General features: G+C 33.0%; 1 protein-coding gene across 1 annotated transcript in view; it reads right to left on the reverse strand.

Annotated features, from left to right (window-relative positions):
* The window catches only part of LOC114331047 (cerebellar degeneration-related protein 2), a 168,717-nt gene that overhangs the window by 87,596 nt on the left and 64,000 nt on the right, over positions 1–17,121 (reverse strand). The gene's annotated exons all lie outside the window — the stretch shown is intronic.

Genomic DNA, 17,121 nt, shown 5'->3' on the forward strand with positions numbered 1-17,121 from the left:
TCTGAAAATTTCTATGATGTTTATTTTAATAAGTTACAGGGGTGAAAAACTAAAATAAAATTTAGTGTGATTTTTAATTTCAAATATTTCATTCAAAAGAAACTTTTTATTCATTCTAAGGGACTTTTGGCCCACGGTAATAAAGTAATCTTTATTGTTAAACCGTACTAAAAATTCGCAATTATTAATGAAATCGATTCATATTTGAAATATAAATAAACGTACCAGTTTTCAGATTTCTAAACAGTTTTTTTTTAATTATTTTTTTGGAAATTCAAAAAAGTAAAATTTTAAAATCGATTTTTCTAGAAAACAGTTTATCCTATCTACTTAAAACAAGAGTACCTTTTAGTTGTAGAATACCTCACAATTTAATAATCCAGAGTCAAAAATGCTTGCAAATTAAAAATAAAAAAGTTATGCGATAAAATAACTGCTGCCCTACCCAAAACGGACGCCTATGACCGGTACTAGAAATTCGTCATCCATGGAATTGATTTATCTCTGAAACATAAATCTATATACCAATTTTTGTTTTATTCAATAAAAGAGTTCAGGAGTTATTTAAGAAAAACTAATTACAAGACGCCATCTTCAAAGAGCTCTAGCTCCCTTAGGAAGCATTTTCTGACTAGGTGAATTGGGTTAAAATATCTTAAAATTATCTAAGGAATTTCCTGTCTTCATTTGTCGGTAGAGTTTGTGGACACCCTGTATAATAGCTCAACAGCGAGGGGTATTAAGCAAGAACACACCATCTTTCCTAATAGTTCAGAGAAATAAGGAAAAAAATAGCCTGTTGGTGATACAACCCCCTCCAGGTCGAAACCAAATTTTTTGAGTAGTGTGGACATCTATAATAATCACCTATATGTTTCCTGCAGCCGATTTTGATGATATACATACTTATAAACAATTGAAGATCAAAAAACGCTAAATTTTCGCTTTTTTCGTTTATTGCCAAATGGCTAAGCATTTTAAACAAATTTGGAAGTAAGAAACTCATAAACCATGTAAAAAACTTCAATATGGCTCCCGCTGAATATGTCTATCCTTATTGGTTGCTTAGAAAATTGCAAAATAATTCATAAATTTTGAGTTTATATAAATATTCATAACTTATGTAAAAATGAACTTAGAATCTTCTTATTACACGGAATACTGGGAATTCTGGTGCTTAAATTACACACTAAATTTCATAACAATTGGTCAAACAGTTTAAAAGTTATTTAATTTGTTTATCCCAAATTAATTTTTTTTGTAACACTATAAGTCAGAAAATGATGAAGTTACAGTAATACTTTGGATAGTTTATGAAAGAAGAAGATTTATACTAATAAATTAATTAAAAAAGAATGACAAAAAATAATTCTAAGTATCGCAAAATTATTTTGCAATAACATGTCGATTTTTTGCTTATAAACAATTAGAATAACTTTTTAACCATTACCCGTAGAAAAATTATTTTTTCACATTTAGAAAGACTGAATTTTTATACAAATTTAAAAAAGAAAAAATTGTCCTAGGACAATTAGGGACGAAGTTGCCGCCCCCCCATTTTTTAATTCACAGCAGCTTTCTTTATAACAATTACGAAATCAAATCAGTCACATTGGAAAGACCATACTTCAGAGTTTTAATGTACCAAGTATAAAAAATATATACTTTCAAACAAATCGTCCACAAAACTTCAAAATGTGACCCTTAAAATCGGCCGACCTGGAAACTTGGGAGATCGATGAGAAGGGGGAAGGAAATGTTAGCTGTATCTCTAGTTCTCGCCTATGAATTTCGACGTTTCTTTTTTTAATTTGTATCTACTTTTTGCGTACAGTACGAGTATGCATTATTTAAATAAATTAATTGTTATATACACCATCAAATTTGTTTAAACAACTTTTTTTCATTGTTTTTAATAATATTTGAAGTAATTTTAATCACAAAACATACATATTTATGAATAATATAATAATACATAGTTTTTTATTAAACTTAGTAATAATTTAAAGTATGAAAAAACAAATTATCCCATTCGATTGTTTCTAAAAATAGTATTGGTCTATGGAAATCAGAAAATCTCAAATAAACTAGGTTTTATTTTTTTAGTAAACATGCTATTAGATGAATGAAAAACTGAAGTTACAGAACCACCAAAAAAGAGATAAACGTAATTGATTGGGGTTGGAAATTTACCCGTTTTTTAGTTTTTTAGGTTTAAAACAACCGTTAGTGCCGATGCGATCAACAGATCTTCTTTATATAAGATATTTTATTAAAATAAACTATCTGCTCTTGCAAAACTGGTTGCAACGAGTACTTGTTAGTACAGAGATATAAATAGTTTATGGACTTCGGTTATCAAAACCTCAATCTTTCTCTATTATCTATTTTGGAGTTTCTTTTTTTAATCTGCATGTACTCTTTGCGTACGTTACGGATATGTTTTTTGTTAATAAAGTGGTTATTTAATTAACTATGTAAATTGTGTAAACAATTTTTGGAAATTCTTTTATGATATTTTTAGGATGACTTTGTTGGCAATTATAGGATTGGATCATATGCACTTGACTTTACAAAAACTTATAATAAATGGGTAACTGATAATTGTTACGTTTTTCATAAAAATACAAGTATTCCTAGATAAATTTCCTTTAATTTTATTTTAATAGTCTTGCTATCATACCAAAATGTATGAAATATATTTTGTTTTTTTGCAATCTTAAAATTATAACTTTCAATGTTGTAAGATACAATTATTACAATATTGTAGAAAATTTCTGAAAATAATTTTGTTCTTTTTATCCTCTCTCTAATTTTGTTACATTTCATTTTTCGTTTATCTAGTAGCATGTTTATCAAGAAATACATCCTAGTTTATTTGAGATTTTTTATTTTCAATTTAATATTATAAGCCAATTTTAGATTTAGGAATAATTGAATAGGATTAGTAATATAATAATTACAGGGTGTAACAAAATACAGGTCATAAATTTAATCGCATATTCTGGGACCAAAAATAGTTCGGTTGAACCTAACTTACCTTAGTATAAATATGCACATAAAAAAAGTTACAGCCCTTTGAATTTACAAAATGTAAATCGATTTTGTCCAATATATAGAAGAGATTTTTTATTGAAAATAGACATATGGTATTTTTATGGCAGGAGCATCTTACAAAAAAATTATAGTAACATTTTGACACCCCATAAAAATTTTATGGGGTTTTGTTCCTTTAAACCCCCCCAAACTTTTGTGTTCGTTCCAATTAAATTATTAATGTGGTACTATTAGTTAAACACAATGTTTTTGAAACTTTTTTGCCGCTTAGTACTTTTTCGAAAAGTCAGTTTTTATTGAGATATTTTAAATATTCGTCAAATCCACCACATATTTGTATAATATGGTAAGTACGATTATGAAGACTTGGTAATCGTATGAAAATTTATTATTTATAATTTACATTTTTAGGCATATTTTGAACCATATTAAAAAAGAAGCCACATCTTGATAAAAGGTGCCTTATCGAAAAAATACTAAGAGACAAAAAAGTTTTAGAAACATTGTGTTTAACTAATGGTGCCGCAGTAATAGTTCAATTGGAACGTACACAAACATTTGGGGGGTGTAAAGGAACAAACCCCCATAAAAATTTTATGTAAACATATTAAAAAAGAAGCCGCAACTCGATAAAAACTGCCTTATCGAAAAAATACTAAGAGGCAAAAAAGTTTTAAAAACAGTGAGTTTAACTAATGGTACCACAATAATAATTTAATTGGGTTGTACACAAAAGTTTGGGGGGTTTAAGGGAACAAAACCCCCATAAAATTTTTATGGGATGAAAAAATTTCACTATAATTTTTCTTTGAGATGTTCCTGTCATAAGAATGATACATATCCATTTTCAATAAAAAATCTCTAATAGTTTTCGATATATTTGAAAAAATCGATTTTCATTTTGTAACTTCAAAGGGCTATAACTTTTTTTATGTGCACATTTGTATTAAGGTAAGTTAGGACCAATCGATCTATTTTTGGTCCCAGAATATGTGATTTAATTTATGACCTGTATTTTTGTTACCCCCTGTATAACTAATATGTACGTTTTACAATAGTTACATCAAATATTATTAAAAAAATTGAAAAAAATTGTTTAAACAAATTTGATGGTGTATATAACAATTAGTTTATTTAAATAACGCATATTCGTAATGTACGTAAAAAGTACATACCAATTAAAAAAAGAAACAACGAAATAAATAATCGAGAACCAGAGATACAGTTAACAGCTCCTTCCCCCCTCTCATCGCTATCCCAAGTTTCAACGCCGGCCGATTTTAAGGGCCACATTTTTAAGCTTTGTGAACGATTTCCTTGAAAGGAAATCTTTTGTATACTTGGTACGTTAAAACTTTGAAGTATGTTCTTCCAAATGCTGCTAATTTTATTTCTTAATTGTTATAAACAAAGCTGCCGTGAATTAAAAAAAGAAGGGGGCTAACTTTGTCCCTAATTGTCGTAGGACAATTGTTTTTCTTTCTAAATGTGTATAAAAATTTAGGCTTTCTAAGTATAGAAAAATAATTTTTCTACGGGTAACGGTTAAAAAGTTATTCTAATTGTTTATAAGCAAAAAATCGACATGTTTTTGCAAAATAATTTTACACTATTTATAATTATTTTTTGTCATTTTTTTTAAATTAAGTTAATAGAATAAATCTTCTTCTTTCATAAACTGTCCAAAGTATTACTGTAACCTCATCGTTTTCTGACTTATAGTGTTGCAAAAAAAATTAATTTGGGATAAACAAATTAAATAACTTTTAAACTATTTGACCAATTGCTTTGAAATTTAGAATATAATTTAAGCACCAGAAGTCTCAGCATTCTGTGTAATAAGAAAGTTCTATCTTAATTTTTACATAAGTTATGAATATTTATAAAATCTCAAAATTTATGACTTATTTTGCAATTTTCTAAGCAACAAATAAGGATAGACATATGCAGTGAACGCTATATTGAAGTTTTTTATATTATTTACCAGTTTCTTACTCTAAAATTTGTTTAAAATGCTTCATTTTTTAGTAATAGACGAAAAAAGCGAAAATTTAGCGTTTTTTTATCTTCATTTGTTTATAGCTATGTATATCATCAAAATCGGCTGCAGGAAACATATAAGTTATTAATATAGATGTCCATACTACTCAAAAAATTTGGTTTCGACCTGGAGGGGGATGTGTCACGAGAAAAATCTTATTTCTCTGGACTATAAACTATTCACCGCTTTGTTACCGAGAACTATGAGAAACAATAATTAGGAAACTATTGGAGTCAACATAGATGGGGAGTTTCTGAACAACTTAAGATTTGCAGACGTCATAGTCGCATAGTCCTTCTTGCAGACCGGGTAGATCATGCCTGCCAGCTTCTTCAAGACCTTCAGAGTTCAGAGTCTTGTACACGAGTTGGATTTAAAATTAATTTTTCCAAAACACAATAAATGACCAACCTTGTACTGGGCCATGAGATTAAATTAGGAAAAGATAATCAAACAACAGTGCTAGACAGAAGAATACGACTGGCATGGGCGGCTTAGAAATGGGCGGGCTTTAGAAAGTTGAGGAATCAGTTCAAAGACAACTGAACGAAAATTTAATTTGGGAAAATATTGGTGAAAATATCGATGAGGGCTTAAATAAAATCGTAACAACAGTAAAAGAAATATGCGTGAGAAATTTACAAGGCAGGTCAAAGCTAAAAAATCAAGCTTGGATGACAGATGACATATTGGATTTGATGGAACAACGGCGACTAGCGAAAAACAACGAAACACTTTATAAGAGCATACAAAAAGAAATTCGACGCAAAATACGAGAAGCAAAGAGTCAACATCTAGCCAAACAGTGCCATGACATTGAAGAACTTGAAAACAGATATGACACGTTTAACATGTATAAAAAAGTGAAAGAAGCGGCTGGTATCTTCAATAAGAAACAAACTGCATTGCTACATGATGAACATTGTAAAGTAATATTTGAAGTAGAGGACAAACTTAAAGAGTGGGAAAATTACGTCACGAACCTATTCGAAGACGAAGGAGTAGTTCACTTCCAGATATTACTAACTGCGACGGACCCCTAATAACACTAATAACACGCTCTGAGGTTACAAAAGCCATACAATCATCAAAAGATGGCAGAGCGACTGGTCCTGATGAAATTCCAACTGAATTATACAAGCTTATAAATGATAGCAATGTTTTAGAGGCTATAACTTCGTTTTTCAATACCATTTATACCAGCGGTCAACTGCCTAATGGTTGGTCTAATTCACTGTTTATAGCTCTATCTAAGAAAACAACAGCAAAAACCTGTGCTGATTATAGAACCATCAGTTTGTTAAACCACTTATTGAAAATTTTTCTGAAGGTAATACATGGTCGTATCTACAATAAATGCGAGGAATACCTGGATGACACACAGTTTGGTTTCCGTAACGGGTTTGGAACGAGAGAGAACTGAAACGCACTGTTTGGAATGAACGTACTTGCTCAAAGATGTCGAGATATATCTATAGACATATACTGTTGTTTTATTGACTTCCAAAAGGCATTTGATCGTGTTAAGCACTCTATATTGATCGAAGCTCTAAAAGACATTGGCTTGGACGGCCGAGATGTTCGACTAATTGCAAATTTATATTGGAATCAAACAACATCAGTTTTAGTAGATGGTGTGAAATCACAGGCTCTTAATATTAAAAGAGGAGTACGGCAGGTATGCCTCTCGTCACCCCTGCTTCTCAACGTTTACTCCGAAAGAATTTTCAGAAAAGCACTTTCTGAAAAACAAGAAGGAATACTTGTGAACGGTGAAGTCATCAATAATTTGCGATATGCGGACGATACAGTACTCCTAGCTTCTAGTCAAGAAGATCTGCAAACACTACTTGATAGTGTCGTTGAGAGTTGTAGGGAGAAAACCAAAATACTCGTAATAAGTAAACAACAGCATATAAAACCGTCTATATATATGTAAATAATAGTAAACTTGAGCAAGTTGATAAAATCGTTTACCTTGGACAGCAATTAAATTGTAACGCAGAAAGTCACGGCGAAATTAGATCTAGGATAGAGCAGGCTAGAGCGGATTTTAGAAGGATGTCCAAGGTGTTATGTAACAGAGACATAAAATTGGCATTGAGGATCCGCCTACTTCGCTGCTACGTGTTCTCGGTCTTACTTTATGGTGTCGAGTCCTCGACTGTGAATAAAATCGATCTAAATCGCCTTGAGGCTTTCGAAATGTGGTGCTATAGAAGAATTTTAAAAGTTTCCTGGGTGGAGAAGATTCGAAACTCCACAATACTAGAACGTCTCAGCAAGACTACTGAGATCATAAAAAGCATCAAGCTGAGAGAGCTGGAGTATTTTGGACATGTAATGAGAGGTCCCAAATATAGGTTGCTAAAAAATATCATGCAAGGAAAAATAGCAGGCAAGCGCAGTCCAGGACGAAGAAGAACCTCATGGTTGAAGAACTTGCGAGATTAGTATGGTGTTGATACAAGCATGCTATTTTGGGTGGCAGTGAATAAAATTAAGATAGCTATGATGGTAACCAACGTTCTGAAAGGACATGGTACATGAAGAAGAAGATGGGCGGCTTACGGAAAACTGAAAGAAGTTTTTAGATCAGATATTCTCATGTGCTTGAACAGGAACGTCTTTGATCAATGTTTACTCGCAGTTCTAACGTATGGAGCAGAAACATTGGCCCTGACCAGAAAAGTAATCAATAAAATATAAGTAGCACAGAGAGCGATGGAGAGGACAGAGTTTCAAATACAATAGTTAGTAGAGAAAAACTGGTGTTACGGACGCAGTTCAAAGGATTACAACACTAACTTGGCGGGACATGTTGCCAGATTAAAAGATGGAAGATGTACAAAGAAAATTCTAGCATGGAGACCATTCAGAAATTCACACCGAGAATGCAGTACGGCTAAGATAGGGCAATACGTTTCTAATGGGGAATAAACGCACAGGGTTGTCGGTCTTCACCAGTTATTGATTGCTCTCTATACTCTCTCTCTAGATTGCTCTCTCACCAACAGAACTAGATTCAGGGTTTCAAAAGTACATCCAGAATTTTTACTCCATTGTAGCAAACATGCTAGGAAATGGCTGGCTGATTTCTACACAGATATGTTAAAATCAGGAGAAATCCCCGATTCACTAAAAAAGGCCTCTATTATAGCCATATTGAAAACAGGAAAAGCAAATGATCAACCCCAAAACTACCGACCGATTGCACTGTTGAGCAGTGTCTATAAACTGTTGGAACGCTTAATCCACAACAGAATTAGTAACAACATATTTGGGGTGATACCTATCGAGCAAGCAGGGTTCAGACCTAACCGCGGCTGCATAGACCAGATTCTATCCCTAACAACACATATTGAAGCAGGTTTTCAAAGAAAGCAAAAAACATCAGTTGCTTTCATTGACCTATCAGCTGCATACGACACCGTCTGGAGACAAGGACTAATCTACAAAATGATCCGTGCCATCCCATGCCAAAAGGTAACCAAACTCATTGATAGCATGCTCACCGACAGACCTTTTCACGTCACAATGGGCAACTTAAGAAGCGTCCAAATGAAGCTCAGCAATGGACTGCCACAGGGATCTGTTTTGGCACCCTTACTCTTTAATTTATACATCGCGGACCTACCTAGGACAACTTCGCAGAAATTTGGCTACGTTGACGATTGGGCCATTGCAGCAAGACAGAATAACATGGATGTTACAGAAACAATACTGACGGATTACCTTGCTGTTATGGGTGAATATTTTCGTAAATGGAGGCTACGGTGTTGCAAAAATATGCAACGAAAACCGAAGTGTGCTGTTTCCATCTGAATAATGCCCAAGCCAACAAAAAACTCTCCGTTCACTTTGAGAACAGACTACTCACTCATAACTCAACACCACAATATCTTGGAGTGACTCTTGACAGAACTTTAAGTTTTAAGGAACACCTACAAAGAACGGTAGAAAAACTGAAGACGCGAAATAATATAATCCAAAAGCTATGTGGCACCACATGGGGGCCCTCAGCCTCCGTACTCAGATCATCCGCTCTCGGACTCTTATACTCGGCGGCTGAATATGCTTCACCGGTATGGCTCAATAGCAAACACACGAAGATTATTGACACCCAATTAAACCAGACAATGCGAATGATCTCAGGTACAATTCGACCAACACCGAACTATTGGCTTCCCATTCTGAGTCACATTCCACCGCCGAAACTAAGAAGAAGTCATTCTCTTCTCAGAGAATATCGAAAAATCGAGGCTAACCATCAACTACCCATCCACCATGATAGGCTTGATATCGAAATGAACAGACTGCGCTCCAGATATCCCCCATTGTTAAGGGCTAACCGCCAGGCTTTAAACTGCCCCGAAATACATGGACGGCGCTGAACAGAATAAGAAAAGGTACTACCGGTAGATCTGCTGACAGCTTGCATAGATGGGGAAATGCCCTTACTCCTGAGTGTGACTGTGGTGCGCAACGGCAGACCGTCCGCCACATTATTGAGGAATGCCCCCGGAGGCAATACCCTGGAGTTTTCGATGAGTTCCTGAATGTGACCGAAAATGTTTTACATTATATTATTGTTCGTTTGTGATACTTCATGTAACGTTTTATATACTTTTTTTTAAATTATGTGTTCTTATTCTATCTATGCCATAAGATAAATAAATAAATAAGATTCAGGGTACTCAAGATATGATGTAATGGAATCATTTACGGGAGGTTTATGTCCAGCAGTGGACTCAAAACGGCTGATGATGATGATTACACTATTAAACGGTTTAGATTGGTACTTTAAGAAAAAGTAATTGATTTAAATTGTTTTTTTTTTCGTTTCGATTATTTCTAATAATTGTAGTCTACGATTTATTAGTTTTTTTTTAATTTTGTAGAACACACAAATCTAGAAGAGTTTATTTTGCCCATTTTGCCGAAGTTAACTAATATAGAAATAGCTAATTCAGAGCTGCCTGGTCTCAACGATACTTTCAAGAAAATCAACCAGTTGCAAAGTCTTTCACTAAGAGACAATAATTTTGAAATCGCAGACAACACTTTTGACGGCTTGGATCGTTTAGAGTCATTATCAATATATAGACAAAATATTTCGCTAAACGAAAGGTTACTAAGAGATTTGAAGAAACTTAAAAGTTTGAATATCTTCGAAGGATCTGTAGAAGAGATTGGCAGTGATGTTTTTAAACATAATCCAGGTAAATTTATGCTTTTAAATGTTTTTTCAGTCATTTTTGGCATTCGTAACGTTAATTTCAATACTTTGTTCATACCTGAATAACTTCATGTAAAAGGATTACTTGGTTTAATGATCTACAGTCCAAATTAGGGGTGTTCATTTCAAATATACATCGATGTTTTTTGCAATGCATCAATCGGAGCATCGATGTTTTTCGATGCATCGGATTAATACATCGATGTTTTCGATGCATCGATAAAACATCAAATGCGCATCGCGTGTGGATTACCATGTAACACGCGCATGCGCAGCCGCCATGTTGAATAAAAAAACGGGTTTGAAGTTGGAAAAATGAGAGGAAAGGAAGGAGTTAATGCCATTATCCGCAATGGATAAGGCAGACGAAAAAAAAGAAGACTAAAACAACTTGAGCTAACACAGAATGAAACAAAGATAGGATTGGTTGGAAAAGATGACTTGGATTTGACTAGTTTATTTGATGCATCGAATAAAATACATCGATATATCATAAATATTCACTGTATCCGGATTGATTAGATGCATCGAATGGTAAATATCGATGTTTTTCGATACATCGATGTATATCGAGCATCCCTAGTCCAAGTGAGCCCCAGTCTCTCTCTCTCTCTCTCTCTCTCTCTCTCTCTCTCTTTTCGTAATGTCCTCCACTACTCCCTAACAATATTTCTCCTTTGGTCTCTATCTTCCGCTGCTGTAAGAGTTTCACAGAATGAGTGGCCAGCCGAATTTTGAATTTAATGAGACCATTTGGTTGGTGACCATCCTCTTCGCCTTCCCCTCGGAAAGTTTCCAGAAACAGTTAATCTCTCCAAATTGTGGTCTCCTCTACCAACCACATGATTAAAGAACTGTAGAATTTGTTCCACATGTTGTGGACAGTTAAATAAATTTCTATAAGGAATTTATCCAAGTGCTGCTACGTCACTGGTAGCAATATAATTTCTACCTTCATAAAACCTATTGAGTAACTTATACGAAGGATATCCCGGGTAGAAAACATTCAAAAGGTGGTTTTACCTAACTAATTAAAATTTCGAAAATGTCTCCGCTAACTCCGTAATTATAATTTTAAGCAGTTAGTATCAATTTAGAATAGTTTTACGCTCTAAATGGTCGCCATCTTAATTTACTGTTCATCTAGCTACATTTTTGTTGAAAATCTTCTGCTATCTTTGTTGGTCATCTTCGAACCGATTTTTGAACAAATCTTCTACCAGTATTTTTGAAGTTATACTTCTTTAGGCACGAGGGTGAATTTTTACATTCCCTGGCGCATGCGCATACCGACAGTATGGTATTAGTCGCTACATCTTTTAAGTTATGTAGCGCAAATAAGGTGTGCGCGAAAAGAATATATTATTAGTGTTTTTAGTAAATATATTTATTATAATATTTATGTCTGTGGATTTGTCTTCCTCCTAATTATTGAAAATGTTCATTGTCAATTATTGTATCTGTCACCGTGATTGTAATTATGTCCGAGAAATGATCGACTGAATACAAAAACGGTGGTAGCTAATCGGTAGAGCATTCGTCTAGGGATCGAGAGGTCCCCTGTTCAAATCCTGACAAAGTCATATCCTATTTTTTTTTAATTTTTGGTTTTCTGTTTGTTCTTTCTAAAATTAGTTTAATAATTAAATACAATACAAAAAAACTGTTTAAAGTAGATAGGTATGTTATTGATTTCGTTGAAATCATAATATGAAGTTAGATTATATTATAATAGAAGTATAACTTCTTACGTGCGCACAAAGTACACACACATTCTTTTTTTAATGACAACTTGGTAAAGAATGGAAACGTTTGTCTTCTGAGCTGTCCAAGTTAAGCGCAGCATTCTTCTCCAGCACCACATCTTAAAGGCATCAGTTTTTTGGCCTTCTTGTGCACGAAGGGTCCAAGTTTCTGGCCCTAATAGAAATATTGAAAATATAGGCGCATTCATCAATCCCATCTTGATTTTTTGAGAGATACATCTCTCTTTACAAACTTTGATGTTTTACATATTTTTATTATACTCATGTTTACGTGTTTATTATTTTTAGGTTTGATATCACTAGCAATACATGACAATCAGTTTACAACAATTAAAGAAGGAGCATTGAATTCGTTAAAAAAGCTGGAAACTTTAGAAATAATTTCCTCAAAGCTTAAAACGTTTGAGGCAAGCCTAACAAATCACCTACAGAATTTGCGACTGTTAAGTATTCCTGCCAGGACTCTGGAGCAGTTCAATCTAGTCAAATTATTGTACAATTGTCCATATTTTCGTAAATTTAGTTTTTATGTAAACGACGAAGAAGATTGTGACAAAATTCATAAAATTCGAAAAGAAATTTCTAGATTAGGACTTAACATTGCTATTTATATTGACAGTTTTATGTGTTGATATAAACACATATAGTATTTTTACTACAAAAGCGATATTACGTAGGTCAAAATTTTTGACGTAAGAGAACTGTCAACACATTAGAACGTGTGTTTATTATAAACATGGCAATAAGAAAAGTCACAGTCTAATGTTTTGACAGTTCTCTTACGTCAAAAATTTTGACCTACGTAATATCGCTTTTGTAGTATAGTATAAATACTATAAATAAATAATCATACAATAACTGGGTGTTGGTGTTTTTAATGATTTTATGTACTTAGTAAATGTGCTTAATTAAATTAATTAAATGTACCTACCTAACAAAAATGTGCTTCTATACATGTAAAGAATAATATATTTATCTATCTATCTAAAGTTGTTTTTATAATTTCCTCTGACTTCCATTTTTTCGAAAACATATATCAGAACAACACAATAAAATAAAAAAAAAAGATGAACTAATTGGCCCAATTGAAGATTTTTTTATGGCATCGACATTAGTCATTCAGGCAGTTGCAATAGATTTTTCAGTCAGACAAATACACAATCCTATCCCTAATACGAAATCAACGGATAATTAATAGAAGAAAATACGACTAGGAAAATAAAGGATCACTTGCTTCTCGTCTAGGGGCCCATCAAGACATTCTTAGTAGACAAACAATACTGGACCACGGATAAGGTGTTAGAACATTTAGAATAAACAAAGGATGCAAATCTAAATTTCTACACGAGCATGAAATATTCCATACCCGCGTACAAATCTATAGAACCGTGCATGTGCCTGACAAGAAATTTATAATGATGTTGTATACTTGTTGCGAGCCTGTAGCCAGCAGAGATTGGATATTGAATGGTGGATACATATTAATTTTGATTAATTTTTGCTAGAGGGAGTTTGAATGCTGATGAAACTTAATACATTCAAAAAAGATATGATCAAGATCACCCAGTTTTCCGCAATATTTGCAATTATCGACTTCAATCACGTTTATTTAAAAAAAAATGACTTGGATAGCGCGCATGTCCAAGGCCCAACTGAAGATGGCTTTAGGATAAGACAGAGGGATTCCCTGAGACATTTATTGTTCAACCTGATAGTGGTTGAAATAAAAAAGAAGTAAAACTAAATAAAAAATATGAAAAAAAAATTTTTAGGAAACGCTTTTCTTTAGTTCCGAGTGACTAAAATTAAAAATATTAAAAAATCAACTAAAAAGCAAAAATAAAAAAAGTTGAAAAAATCCAACATATTCGTCAAAGAAAAGCGTGGCGCGTCTTCATCGAATAAACGGTTTTCGCCCCACGCTTTTCTTTAATGAATGTGTTGGATTTTTTCAATTTTTTTTATTTTTTGCTTTGTAGGTGATTTTTTAATATTTTTAATTTTAGTCACTCGGAACTAAAGAAAAGCGTTTCCTAAAATTTTTTTTTCAAATTTTTTTATTTTTTACTTTTTAGTCTTTTAGACTTTAATAAAATAAAAAATTTTAGTAGTTCCAAAATGACACAAAATCTAGGCATCGGATAAAAGAGTTTATTTGAAGAAAGTGTATTTTTTTGTTCTTCTTAATGGCGGTACAGGCTCGTTTTTTTAATATTGTATTTAATTACAGAGTAATTTCCACATATTAATATATTTTTCAAATTGGGCTCTGTACCGCCATTCTTTATTATATTACGAATACGTGTGCCAAATATCTCGAAAAAATATTCAAAATTACAGCCGCAATCTTGGAACGCGATTTTGCTACCTGTTGATAGCTACTGTATCACCTTAAAGTTTGTCGCACTGATTTAGAAACACCCTGTACTGATGAATAACATTGCTAGTTGTTAAAGTACCTAACTTTTTTATTATCCAGCACAAGCCAATGAATCAAATAGCATAATAGCATAATATTAAGAAAGCCTAAGGCTACAGTTGAGTTTTAATTTCAATATTTTATATACGCTAGAATATTCCACAGGGTGTTTCAAACTTTGAGCAAAAAACACACTGTTACACCCGGTATACAATGAAACTTGCGGGTTTAGCAATAATATTATTACATCGATATTTTTTAAGAATAAAGCTATAGCTATAATATACTAAAAAACCACTCAAATCGCACAAGAGGCTTAGGAAATACAAGACATAAAAAATGTCCCATTTTTAAGATGGTGCGTTAATTTTGATGCTTAGTGTATATTCATTATGAGACAAGTGATACAAAAGAACAAAGAGAAAAATATTAAAACACATAATAATATGACTTTTATCGACTTGGAGAAAACATACGATAGCATCCCAGGAGACAAGTATGAGAAGCAATGAGAAGAATGCAATGCACGTTAGAGAGAAATGGGCGAATATAACACAAAATACTGTATAAAGAAACAGAAGTGCAAATAAAGTTAGACAAAGTGCCACTATCCTCTTGTCACCCCTGCTTTTCAACGTTTACTCCGAAAGAATTTTCAGAAATGCACTTTCTGAAAAACAAGATGGAATAATAATTGTGAACGGTGAAGTCATCAATAATTTGCGATATTCCTATGATACAGTACTCCTAGCTTCTAGTCAAGAAGATCTGCAAACACTACTTGATAGTGTCGTTGAGAGTTGTAGGGAGGAAACAAAAATACTCTTAATAAGTAAACAACAGAATATAAAATCGTCTATATAATATGTAAATAATACCAAACTTGAGCAAGTTGATAAAATCGTTTATCTTGGACAGCAATTAAATTGTAACGCAGATGCCCGATTTCACCAACGATACCTAAACAGTTGCCTTATTAAGTAATTCTTATCGATAGGAACTTCTTAAGTCAATACTTAGGAATAGTCGCATTTCACAACTAAAAGAAGTGCTTATCTAGGAAATGCTTTCCTAGGTATTACTTAGGGTACGTTTGAACTATTTTTGATAAATAAAAAGAAGAATAAGATGACATTTCCTTACTTTTTCGGTTATTTGTCATTATTGTTTGTTTACCAATTTGGTTTTATTCAGTTTTGTACTGTTATAGTTATTTTATTTAGTAGTTAGTTATTTGTGCATTAAGTTTGTATATAATAAATATATGTCTTGTATGTTATTTGTATATGTACAGTGAAATGGAGGAAAAGAAAAGAGTTGTAAATTTCACATATGACGAAAAATTGAAGTTAGTTGAATTGTCATTAATGAAATAATTTTAAAATAAATAATATGTTAAAAATTGCTTTTTATTATTAATTTTTTAATGACACACTTTTAGTTATATCATGAATGGGTTTTTGAAACACAACACTAGTTTGTTAGGTAGTAGGTAGACTACATAATTTTGTCAACAGACCTGTAAAAAACTCCAAAGGATTTTCTATATTTTCCAACACATATTATATTAATAATATAAAAGAAAATACAAATTTACAACTAATAATATACCTAATATTACAGAATAACAGAAAAATTAAGGTAAGAAGCAAATTATTGACAAACGTCACAAGTACATTAGTCAAAATTGTAAAAATATAACTCGACTGTCAACGATAAGTAATACCTAAAGTTTAGGGAGATCGAAATCCGTAGCCTAACGTAAGGTAATGCTTAAGCGGTTTAGGCAATTCTTATCGTATGGTGAAATCCGTTTTAGAGTTAGGAAGTACCTAAACCCACTTAGGTAATTCTTAAATATTTAGGTATCGTTGGTGAAATCGGGCAAGAAAGTCACGGCGAAATTAGATCTAGGATAGAGCAGGCTCTAGCCACTTTTAGGCCCGCTTGCTCATTCGGAGTTCAACTCTAGTTCAGCGCCATTACCGCGTACAAGGCATGAAGTGCGTACCACCGTACAATGCACTTCATGCCTTGAACTCGGTTATCGCGCTGAACTGGAGTTGAACTCCGAATGAGCAAGCGGACCTTAGAAGGATGTCCAAGGAGTTATGTAACAGAGACATAAAATTGGCATTGAAGATCCGCCTACTTCGCTGCTACGTGTTCTCGGTCTTACTTTATGGTGTCGAGTCTTGGACTGTGAATAAAATCGATCTAAATCGCCTTGAGGCTTTCGAAATGTGGTACTATAGAAGAATTTTAAAAGTTTTTTGGGTGGTGGTGAAGATTAGAAACTCCACAATACTTACTAGAACGTCTCAGCAACACTACTGAGATTATAAAAAGCATCAAGTAGAGAAAGCTGGAGTATTTCGGACAAGTCATGAGAGGTTCCAAATATAGGTTGCTGCAAAATATTATGCAAGGAAAAATAGCAGGCAAAAGCAGTCCAGGACGAAGAAGAACCTCATGGTTGAATAACTTGCGAGATTGGTATTCTATAGATACAAGCATGCTATTTAGGGTGGCAGTGAATAAAATAGAAAACAGGAAATGCTGTGATACATAGACACCTCGCAGAAATACAACTTATAAT

This window comes from Diabrotica virgifera, chromosome 5, assembly GCF_917563875.1.
Source record: "Diabrotica virgifera virgifera chromosome 5, PGI_DIABVI_V3a".
Taxonomy (NCBI): domain Eukaryota; kingdom Metazoa; phylum Arthropoda; class Insecta; order Coleoptera; family Chrysomelidae; genus Diabrotica; species Diabrotica virgifera.